Source organism: Malaclemys terrapin, chromosome 2 (genome assembly GCF_027887155.1).
Source record: "Malaclemys terrapin pileata isolate rMalTer1 chromosome 2, rMalTer1.hap1, whole genome shotgun sequence".
NCBI classification, from domain to species: domain Eukaryota; kingdom Metazoa; phylum Chordata; order Testudines; family Emydidae; genus Malaclemys; species Malaclemys terrapin.
The window spans coordinates 189151024-189162960 of NC_071506.1; the positions used below are offsets into that span (position 1 = coordinate 189151024).

Here is an 11937-nt window from a genome sequence, read left to right on the forward strand (position 1 = left end):
TACAGACCAGGCATATAACCCTATTCTTCCAACAAACAGAAAAACCCATTAAGAAAGTTATTGATACATGAGATTTTTTTTCCTCCTGGTTAAGCCACACAGCTTAATTATAATAAACCAGAATTTAACTTTCTGCATTGCTCAGAACTTATACCTCTCAAAAATATCATTTTCTCCAAAATTCATACATCACAACCACCTCCTTTTTGGTAAAGATGGAATACGACTTCTTCCAAAGCTCCTTCAACTCTGAGGTAGTTACTTGACAGAAAATGAGGAACATGCTTACTTCAGAAGTTGAGTAGGCTTCCTTAACAGCATATTGAACCTGTGCTAACAGAAGCAGCAAGGGACTTTAAGCTTTGTATTGTACTTTGACGAGCTACAAAAGACCACTGGATGAGCGCAGCTGCTACCAACATATTTGGTTTGCACATCTATCACTAGGTTTGCATGTCTAATCTCACTCAATCTCCCCCATTTTGTGTTTCCTACCTCTTCTCCTCTCTGAGGGAACCACATCTGTGCTGCAGCTCCATCCCACAGCACTTCCCCAACTGTACAAAACTGTGCAGAATTACAATTTTAATTTGCTGCTCCTGCTGGCACCAGTCATCAAGCACTAAATTCAAGAGCAGCAACATAGGAACTTTTAGAATGCAGGGAGGCAAACCATACAATTCCCACACCAACTATAACCCCAACCTCAAGTCAATTTCTCCTTAACTCAAACCTCTGCACTTTCCTTCGTGAGACCACAGAACTGTTCATGAATTTACACACTAAATTTAAATAGCCAACCAAAACACAGTGAATTAAGCACAGAAGTGTAGCCTTAATACTAAATTCTATTAACATTACTTAAGACCTTATTTCATCATAAGAAACACAAGATGAAATAATACATTTTACACCGAAGTACAGTAGATGCAACTTAAGCCCACAAATAAGATAATATGAGTTCAGTTAAGGCGGAAATTCTGTCCTTTAGTTCAATCTGTTTCCCTATATTTTCCTGATTTATAGCTGAAACTGAACTTAAGCATTATTTAGTCTAATTTCCGTATAGTTGCATCTTGTAAATTTTATAGATAAGAATTCTTCGGAGTATAAGTTATTATTCCCCTGCTCCTCTTAGTTTCTAGGAAGTCACCCTGACCCCTGCTGGGAGTTTCTATATCAGAAACAGAGACTGGAACCAGAAGCAGCAGCACACACAATCATAGAAATGTAGGGCTGGAAGGACCTCGAGATGTTACCAAGTCGAGCACCCTGCACTGTGGCAGGACCAAGTAAACCTAAACCACCACTGACAGGTGTTTGCCCAACAACGTTTTTAAAAACTTCCAATGATGGGGATTTCACAACCTCCCTTGGAAGCCTATTCCAGAGATTAACTACCCTTATAGTTAGAAAGATTTTCCTAATGTCTAACCTAAATCTCCCTGGCTGCACACTAAAACCCATTATTTCTTGTCCTACCTTCCGTGAACAAAGAACGACTGAACACCATCTTCTTCATACTAGCCCTTATCATATTTGAAAACTTATCAGGATACCCCACAGTCTTCTTTTCTCAAGATTAAACATTCCTAGTTTTTTTAATCTTTCCTCAGAGGTCAGGTTTTTTAAAACATTTTATCATTTTTGTTACTCTCCTCTGGATGCTCTCCAATTTGTCCACCTCTTTCCTAAAATGTGGCACCCAGAACAGAACACAGACTCCAGCTAAGACCTCACTAATGCCGAGCAGAGCAGGACAATTATCTTGCTAGTGTTAAGGCTTATATCATTCTGGGGTGTATTTTTTGCATCTGCATCATACTGCTGACTCATATTCATTTTGTGATCCAGTATAACTCCAAGTTCCTTTTCAGCGACATTACCACCTAGCCAGTTATTCCCAATTTTGTATTGTGCATTTAATTTTTGCTTCCTAAGTGCACTGGGAACTTAGATCAGCATACCTACATCTCCAAGGGGTGTGAGAAATCCAAACCCCTGAGAGATGTATCTACGCTGACCTAACGCCCAGTTTGGGGGAAACAGAAGCATTCTTCCATCAACTTTGCTATCTTCTCTTAGGGTATGTCTTCACTACCGGCTGGATCGGTGGGCAACAATCGATCCAGTGGGGATTGATTTATCATGTCTAGTCTAGACGCAATAAATCAATCCCCGAGTGCTCTCCCGTCAACTCCTGTACTCCAGCTCGGCGAGAGGCGCAGGCAGAGTCGACGGGGGGAGCAGCAGCAGTCAACTCACCACGGTGAAGACACCACGGTTAAGTTGATCTAAGTACATCGACTTCAGCTACATTATTCATGTAGCTGAAGTTGCATGACTTAGTTCAATCCCCTTTCCCCCCAATGTAGACCAGGCCTAAAGGACATAGATTACCTATACTAGCAGGAGAACCCCGCCCTTCAGTGTGGGCAGCGTCTACACTTAAACCACTACAGCACCACAGCTGTTACACTGGAACTATGCCACTGTAGCGCTTTAAGGCATGTGCTAACTTAAGTACTTCGCACTTATCTTTAATGAATTTCATCTTGTTGAATTCAGAGCAATTCTCCAATTCATCAAGGTCATTCTGAATCTAATCCATAGCACTTGTAATCCTGTCCAGTTTGGGGACATCGGCAAATTTTAAAGCACACTCTCCACTCCATTATCCAAGACATTAATGAAAATATTTAATAGTACAAGACCCAGGACTGACCCCTGCAGAAAACCATTGATAACTACTCTTTGGAGTATAGTCTTTCAACCACTTGTGCATCTATTTTATAGTCATTTCATCTACACCACATTTTCCTAGTTTGCTTACGAGAATGTCATGTGGAACTTTGTCAAACACATTACTAAAACCAAGATATAAAAATCTAGACATGCCACATGCAAATATATTTTTATGGCTGCTGTGCCTCCCTAATTGCAACAGTATCAACAGCCCTAATAACTACAGAAGGAAAGAGAGAATGAGCACCTCTTCCCATCCTCTCTAGAAAAATGGTAGCAGCAGGCCAGAGGAAGAAGCCTCCCGTAATTCCCCAAATCCAACAGTAGTCTATTGCTCACCATGCCCCTCACTTTGTATGGAAGTGAGGTCAGTTATTTCAACTTCAATTTCTCACACACTTACAGTAACACTAATAATCTTAGGTAGTGTTAATGACAGCAACTTTGACACAAGGACAAGTAGCATTGTATAAACCATTACTATTGCAGGTGTACATATGTTCAATTAAAAAGCAGATCCAAGAGTGATGTTTTCAATTAACCTTGGAATAAAATGTACAACTTGGAAGATATTATTAAGATTAAATATGTTTCAATCCTTTACTTTTAGTATGAGATTTAAAAGTGTCATCAGACTACACAGATCCCACATGACCATCTAACAGTGAACCTTCTGACTCTGACAATCCTTCCAAAAGCAGAATAATCAAAAGGGAAGATGAGGGAGATGGGGAAAGTAATGTAATTCTGTCCCAGATTCTGAAAATAGCAAATAAGAATTATGTTGCTAACTTGAGAAAAGAAGGATGGTGCTGAGGTTGAGGTATAATACTAGGTACGGAGAGATCCAAGAAATCCGTGGCTCTGCCACAAACTTCCTGTGCCACAGTTTCCTAATCTGTAAAATAGGGTTGATATTTTCCTAACCTCAAAGGTACAGTAATTCAGGTTTGTAAACCCTTCAAGATTCTCAAATAGAACACACTATAGATGCAGAATGTATTATACTAAAAATACAGTGTAGAATCTAAATGAAATTTATAATGCAGCTTCTTTGGATTTTTTAAAAACGTTTGTAGGAGACAAATAAAATTGTGTTTCTAAAATACTGACAAGCTGACCATTCTGCTTTTTTTTTTTTAAGAAAGAAAAATATGGCAAAGAATTTGACAATCTTATGAAACAGTATTGCGCCCCCCCCCCCCCCCCCCCAAGCGCCGGAAATAGTCCAGGCATATTATAATGCTACATTAAATGATATTACAAAAAGCCTGATACAAATATGATGTCTCACTTCTGTACTAGTGCCAGTGTAGCTCCACCAGTGGAAGCCCTGGTGCAGACTGACCTTGGCAATTTCACCTCCATGTAATTTAACCCTGCTCACAGCAAATCTAGGCTGCACAGCAGTAAACACAGCAGTAGACAATCTACATTAGTTCTTCCAATGGAGATGTAACAATCATAGTGAAACATTTAAAAAAAATGCTAGTGTAGACAAGCTCAATGGCTCTCTCTCTCATTTCTTAAGCTATTTCCTTTTCTTTCTTGCCTTCATCAGAAGTTCTCTTGTAATAAATGCAAAAAACAGTCACTGTGGCTGATTAAAAATAAATCCTATGCAATCCCTATATAACACGAGACTACAACTTTTAACAAAGCTTACAACTAGTTATTGGCACAATTGGCTCAAATCACCATTTGCTTCAATTTACCTCATCTTTAAAATTCAGAAACTGTGGCAACTAACTGTGTTTTGCCCCTGCCAGAGACCTAGGCTGGAACAAGGTTCTTTCTGAAATTGGTTTACACATTTTTATAGTGCAGCCAGGACCCCCATAACTAAGTTTATTGCTGGTTTCACTGGGTATCCTTCCTCGCTGCAACGTGCAGCAGAAAACCATAAAGATACACTATCCTATATGCTGCTGATATTGTTTTTGTGTGCATGTCCTCCAAACCCTGTGTCCCCTGCCGAGGCACCACAGTTCCCCAGATTTTTCCTAGAATGTATGGATAAAAACAAGATTATACATTGTGGTAAATACAGACTCTCAATCACAGCTGCAATAGAGCAAAGCTGTGCAGACAAACTGAACTTTTATTTGTAACACCATTAATATGATTGTGCCACCAACTGGCTATAAAACCCTGGGAAAGTTGTTGCATAACATGGCCTTTATATCTATCTGCAATAGGAAAATGGCCCTTTGTTAGGCTATGTCTACACTACCGCAGTAAGTCGACCTACGCTTCGCAACTCCAGCTATGTGAATAACTAGAGTCAATGTACCTTTGGTCGAGTTACCGCAGGGTCTACACCACAGAGGGGGTAGATGGGAGAAAATCTCCCATCGACTTACCTTACTCTTCTCGTTGGGGGTTGAGTACAGGGGTTGACTGGAGAGCAATCTGCAAGCGATCTGGTGGGTCTTGACTAGACTTGCTAAAGCGACCGCTGATGGATCGATCTCAGAGCATTGATCCCAGCCATAGTGTAGACCTGCCCTTAGCAATTGTTTTCAGCAATGGGTATGTCTCCACTTCCCTCACCATGCATTCTCTAAACCCGTGTTGAAAGTGATTTAATTACTGGTGCACATGGAACAAAACTATTTTCAGTAACATTACAGAAAGTATAAAGGAACCATGTTAAAAATCATTTTGTCCACTAGCAGTTCTCTCTACTGGCACTGAAAGTAGTTTAAGTACAGGTGGACCCTATGCTGGTAACCACTGTCACCAATAATTCCTGAGACCATGTCTACACTTACCAGAGATAGATGGTGCTGCAATCAATGCAGCGGGAGTCAATTTAGCGGGTCTAGTGAAGACCTGCTAAATCTACTGCAGAGCACTGTCCGGTGGACTCCAGTACTCCACCAGAATGAGAGAGTAAAGTAACTTGATGGGACAGCGTCTCCCGTTGACACTGCACAGTGTAGACATCGCAGTAAGTCGACCTAAGCTACATCGACTCCAGCTACATTATTCACATAGCTGGAATAGCGTAAATTAAGTCGACTTACCCCGGTAGTGTAAACAAGGCCTGACCTAGTAGAGTGGGCCTTTCTATGTTTTATGTACTCAAACTAACAATCCAGCACCAGAGAAATGTAATTGATGAACAATATTTAATAGAACGGAGTATTAAATATCTCCTTGAATATTACATTATAAAAAACATCAAAATTCTATAGGAATCAATTTAAGACAGACCCAAGTAAGACACAAACAAACCAAAATAAGTGTCCACACAGGGGTTTGCATAAAGTTAGCTAATTTCTTTCATGAAGATTTAATTGAAACCGGTGCAACTTTCTCATGCAGACAAGAGCTAATTTATAGACACTAACTATAAAACAGGTTCAAACCAATGTGACACACACAGTATTCTAATTATGCATGGCACTTAATTCTGACTGCAATATTCAAGTTACAAGGATAAAGCAATCAACATTAACAGATTAGGCAACTAACAGTGACAAGAGGAGCAAGGATAGGTCGACTACAAGGAGGATCAACTGGCAATTTTTAAATCAAGTTTGGATGTTTTTCTAGAAGATATGCTCTAGTCCAAACAGGAATTATTTCAGGCAAGTTCTATATAATGAAGGTCAGACTATGTGATCACAGTGGTCCCTTCTGGCCTCATAATCTATGAATCTTCTGAACCACAAAATCAGAGAGGGAAGCGACCAATTTTTAGGAGGGTCATATCAGGTCAATTCATCTGCCAATGCAAGCCTCTACAATAAGTGCCCAGGGTTGCGGGTGGTGAAAGTGGGCCAATTTACTACACTTTTGCTTTTGAAAAGATTCCAAACAGTGTTACCTCCCAAACATCCCTCCCTCACCCAAAATCACCAATTCACAGTACTGTAGTGGAAACAATTTCTGAGTTGCTACTTTAAGCTTATTCCCCATTCCCTCACTATTCTCTCCCCCAACTTCTCCAAAATAGCAGGTTTTTACTAAAGCACCTGATGGATCAGGTAATTATCCCCAGATAAAAAGTGAGACAAAAAGAGAAAAGTTATACATGCAGTAAATAAAGCAACATGGATTCGGGCTGGAGGTGTTAAACTGGTTAGCTGTTATTCACAGAGAACTGGAAACATAATTGGGGCAAATTAATAAAGATAGGGAAATCTGTGTGCACAGCCTGAATAGGAAAAGGTGTTCAAAAATTAAGCCAACTGGCACCACCCCATCAAAAAAAAAAAAAAAAGGCACAGCAAGAGGCTATAAGTACAAAGTAGTAGAGACAGTAGGTGGGTTCACAGAAAGGAAGGAATAAGTGTAATGGGAAGATAATGAGGGATCTTAGGGAAAGATTTGAGGACAAGTAAATAAGATCAGCGGGGGTAAGAATCACAGTGCAGGAAATAGTTTTTTGGAGGAAGAATTACAGCAGGGGAGTAATTATGGTGGATGAATCCTCCACACTGAGGGACAAAGAATGATCAGAGGGATGGGAAAAGGATCCCAGTTAAAGGGAAAAAATGGATCACTGTAAGGCTTTGTTACAGAGCTGTTAGTGGGGGGCAGAATGTTAACTGGAGAATTATAAGGATTTAGTTGAGGAACACTGAGGACTATGGAGATAGTCACTGGGTAGGGTTACAGGGACAGTCACTGAGGATGAAGGGAAAGTAGGGGGTTTGGGGGGTAGTTAGTTGCACATTCTTAAAGAGTGGGAGGAGGCTGGAGGGAACTGGGATGATACGGGGGTCAGGGATAACTGAGATGATAGAGAAGTCTGGCAGTCAGTCACTGGGGGTTGGGATGAGGGGCTGTGGAACAGAATATTCTGGAGTGACTGGGATGATATTGGGAATGAGAGGAGCTGGCCACAGGGGGTGAGAGGGCCAGCCATTGAGGCTGCCCCTTGGGGAGGGGAGGCTCCAGGAACAATACTGAGGCAGTGTGGGGGCTGCTCCCTTGCGCAGGAGGCTCCTGGGGCGATACTGGGACGGTGGCGGGGGGCTGCTCCTTGGGGCGGGAGGTCCTAGGGCGACACTGGGACTGGAGGAGGGAGGCTCCGGGGCGGTACCGGGGAAGGCATTTCCAGTGCGTAGTTCGAGGCCTCTCACCAGAGGCCGAGCCGAGGGTAGAGAGGCCGGATCCCCGGCCGGACTCGGCCCCACCCCGGGGCTGGCGGGCCAGGGCATAAAACGCGCCCGAAGGGAAGAACGAGAAGCGGCGGTGTCCGGGCCTCCCCTGCGCGGCGGCTGCGGAGCGACTCCGAGCCGGAGCCCGCAGCCCGTCCCGCTCCGGCCGCCTCCCCGCGCCCGTCCCGCCGCCGCCGCCGGCCTCACTGCGACACCGCGGCGCTGCCGAGGCCTCGGCACTCACCAGCATCGCGCGTCCCGCAGAGTCAGGCCCGGCCGCGCCGCGTCCGCCCGCCCCTTCCGCCTCCGCCAGGCCCCGGATCCGCCGCCGCCTCCCTCCCCGCGCGGCCCCAGAGGAGGAGGAGCGAGCACCGCCCCCGCCGCACAGCGCGCCCCGCCCCGCCCCGGCTCCCACCCGCCAGCCCGCGGGGAGAGAGCGTCTCCGGCCTGCCCCGGCCCCTGTCCGTCCCGGCAGCACGCGGGGGAAGCGGGGCTCCCTCCAGCACCGGGGGGGTCTCCCCACTAGCAGAGAGAGAGAGAGAGAGGGCTACCCGGCTACCCAGCTCCCAGCGCCAGACCAGGGTGATTCTCCAGCTCCCCGGGGGAGTCCGCCCAGCACCCACCTGCCAACACCGGGGGGGCTCCCCAGCACCCCCCCGCTGATCCCCAGGGAGAGAAATGAGGTTGAGTGACCGAGCGACACTTGGGGCGCTCCCCTCCCCATCACAATAGGATGGAGACAGTGGGGAAGCTAACTAATCCTTCAGCAACTACCCCCCCCCCCCGCACTCAGCCCCAGAGAGAATGGAGGACTGAACCCCCTCCCACAGCCCGCATTAGAGAGAAGGGGAGGAGAGAGGGCTAGCTAAAACCCTTGCCAAGTTAATATACTTTTATTTATGCCAGTCACGTTGGTCATAGAGTCCTCTGTTGTCCTCCCTTGGAGGATGGATGTAATATTTACATTTGATATCAACATATCACAGTGTAGTGGTATGACTTGTGGGGAAAATCAAGTGCCCAGAAAGTCACAGAAAGTGGAGAGATGGCTATAACACTCAGACTTGTTTTTTGTTAACTCGGATAACTTGTACTGAAGTGGCACAACTCCAGTAGTGGCCACAGTTTGACTGAAAGAGGTCTCCTTTGAAAGAGACTCAGTCCTGTTCTGTTGACCGGGGCAAGTGTTGAAGCTACAGGTCCATTTATTTTTTATTTACAGATATTTAAATGAGATCTAGAGGATATGATGACAGTAGGGTAATGTATTGCCTCACTGGGTAGGTAAAAGTCATGTTATAGCAGACAGGAATTAGTGAAGGCCTTGTGCTACTATATGACATTGCTGCCTGTAACATTTTCAGTTATTGCAAGTTAAGCTGGGTTGAACCTGAACAGTGTTTGAAGGGGAGACTTAATTCAGTAGTTGCCATTTGCTCCCTATAAGCAATACCCTTGCATGATGATGATGGCATTGTGCTGGTGGAAGTACTGCCTTTCACGAGACATTAACCCCTCTGCAGTAACTAAAGACTGTAGGGCATATCTTGCAAAACTGAGAGCATTCTGCCAAAGTAGCAGTTTAAATAATATACTGACTAGCTAGCTCTGGTGCCTCTGCTATTTCACTTGGATATATGTTCACTGTCTGTCCTAAACTGTTGTCTGTTACTCACTATTAAAGAGGTTTCCCCTCCTGAAAAAGGAGAAGAGATGGGATTTAGGGACCCTTACACAGGGTGTCTGCACACTTCTGTGCACCTGAGAATTTTGCTGTGGGAGGACTCTCTTCACCCTATCATTACAAATAGTGCAGATACTGATCCATTGGCCATTCTCCTCTGCAGACAGAGGGCCAGATTCTGATCTTAGTTTATACCAAAGGAAATTTGGAGTAACTGCATTGAAGTCAATGGAGTTGCTCTGCTTTTACACCAGTATAAAGGACATCAGAGTCTGGCCCAAGGAGTGCAACACTCAGAGTATACTATGATACAAGTTGTACAAGCAGTAGAGAACCAGGCTAGGGGAGACTATTCCTTTACACTCTGAAATTATCAGCTTACATTTAGGCACCACAGGCTGTGCCCCATTTTCAAAATTTGTCTGTTAAAAATACCCCATAAATAGCCGTTGTCCACACAACTTCTTCAAAGGATTATTTCCTTATACAATAAAATCTTCTCCAGAACCATCCATTGAAGTGAATATAATCAAATTCATTGAGACAGCTCCTCTAAGAAAACAGTGCTGGCATAGCAGTCAGGAAGCACCACTTTGGAAGTAGGGTCAGTAGATGCGATGGACCCTATTTGCCAACTGTGGAGCACTGCATCGTGTGCACTGTAATTGCCCATGAAAAATTGCTTTACAAGCACTATCCCTGGGCATGACATAACTCCTGCTCTGGCAAATGAGAAGTGCTATGTATTAGAGGTGAAGTTAATGCACCTGATGAATAACATGCAGTTGTCTTGGTGGAGTCTGGACAAAGATGATCAGAAGGAAGAGGAAACCAAATATGGGGTAGGGGAACAATTATTAATAAATGAGGACAATGATGATAAAACCTCTGAAGGTTTGTTTTAACTTCATTTTGCAATATTATAACATTTAATTAAATTCATACACTGTTAAAGTCAGCATTATTTTCCAATGCTAAACCAAGGAGAGAATGGGGCCATGCATAAGAGAAGGGGGTCAGAATCTCTTGAGTGAAAAAGAAGAAAGGAAAAAGCCTGAATTATAATGCACAAACAACCATTACCATCTGGTTCTGAGTCCTATAGCATGACAAAGAAAAAGAGTTTTCTTAATCCTGCAACAGAAACTTGAGACCATAGAGAAATTTGAGCATGGCATCCCAGCAAGAAAAAAAAAAAAAAAACACACCTTTCACTAGAGAATAATTGTGGTTTGCGAACTGTGTATGACTTGAACATGGGCAAGTCATGGATTCGTAAGTTTATTCATGACGGTGATAGCATGGTTGGTGTGCTGAAGAGGAAGCCTGAAAAAAAATCTTAAGTGGAGGAGTTTCTTCATACACATGGTTCAAACAGAAACATGCTGAAGGAATTCCAGTTTCAGGACCAAATGACAGCAGAAAAAGGGCAGGGAATTTCATGCAAAAATGAACATTGTCAGGCCCTGCCTTTCAATAGTCATGCCTAGTGGTTGGAATGGAGCTAGAAACCAGACATAGGGTTGGGACTGCCGAGGGTAGTGCTGAACCGAGATATGGGAACAGGCCAGTATCAGAACAGAGATCAGTGTCCGCAGACAAGCCAAACTGAGTACTATAGCCAGAGTCCAGAAACAGGCCAAAGCCAGGTGATCAGAGTCCATGAACAAGCCAAATCAGTACTGGGATGCTGACAGACTAGCTCAGCATGACGCTGGCAGACCAGTTCAAATCAAAGCCATAGGCCAATTCACTTGTTGAAGTAGAACAAAGAGGGATGTTACCACATTACATTTACATGGCATCTGAACCGGTAATTACATTTACACTAAATTTACCTGTTGGTTGCTATTGCCTTACATTATGTATATCCCTGTACTTAATTAACCCTAGATCAAAAGTGTTTGTTAGTGAGAATTGATGTGTAAACTTCGTGCAAACTAATGAAAGATTGTTTGGATTGCTGTGACTAAATGCATTGTGTATATCTCTGTAATTAGATTGCCCATCAAACAGGATTGGAGCCTTGGAACTGTAAATGAAGACGCATGCTAAGGAAAAGCCCATGTTGTGACAGAAACACTTGCCAGATTGCTTTCCAGGGAAAACAGCTATAAGAATGGATCCAGGGAATGATCTTGTATCTGAGTTGTTTGGACACTTTCAGGGAGCATTCCAGATGCAAGACAGAGATCCCCAAAGTCATTTTGGGTAACCCCGAGAGACTTATGGAAACAGATTACTACATCTCTGCTATCACTTTGGACTTACAAACTTGGACTCATCTGTTAATGTATTTTACCTGCTCTAAACCACTCAATAACTCTCTTCTTTTTCTTAGCTAATAAACCTTTAGTTTACTAGAGAAATTGGCTGCCAGCATTGTTTTTGGTG

The 11937-nt window shown here is 43.6% G+C and overlaps 1 protein-coding gene across 2 annotated transcripts in view; it reads right to left on the minus strand.

The window, feature by feature from the left end:
* CUL1 (cullin 1) overlaps window positions 1–8178 on the minus strand; it is an 82710-nt gene extending 74532 nt beyond the window's left edge. The window contains exon 1 of one of the 2 annotated variants that reach the window (XM_054019113.1): window positions 8104–8178. The gene's annotated coding sequence lies outside the window, so the exon portion shown is untranslated. Of the gene's footprint in view, window positions 1–7841; window positions 7967–8103 lie in introns of those variants that run through there. The other variant, XM_054019114.1, reaches the window with a different exon arrangement.
* Between the last annotated feature and the right edge of the window lie 3759 nt (window positions 8179–11937).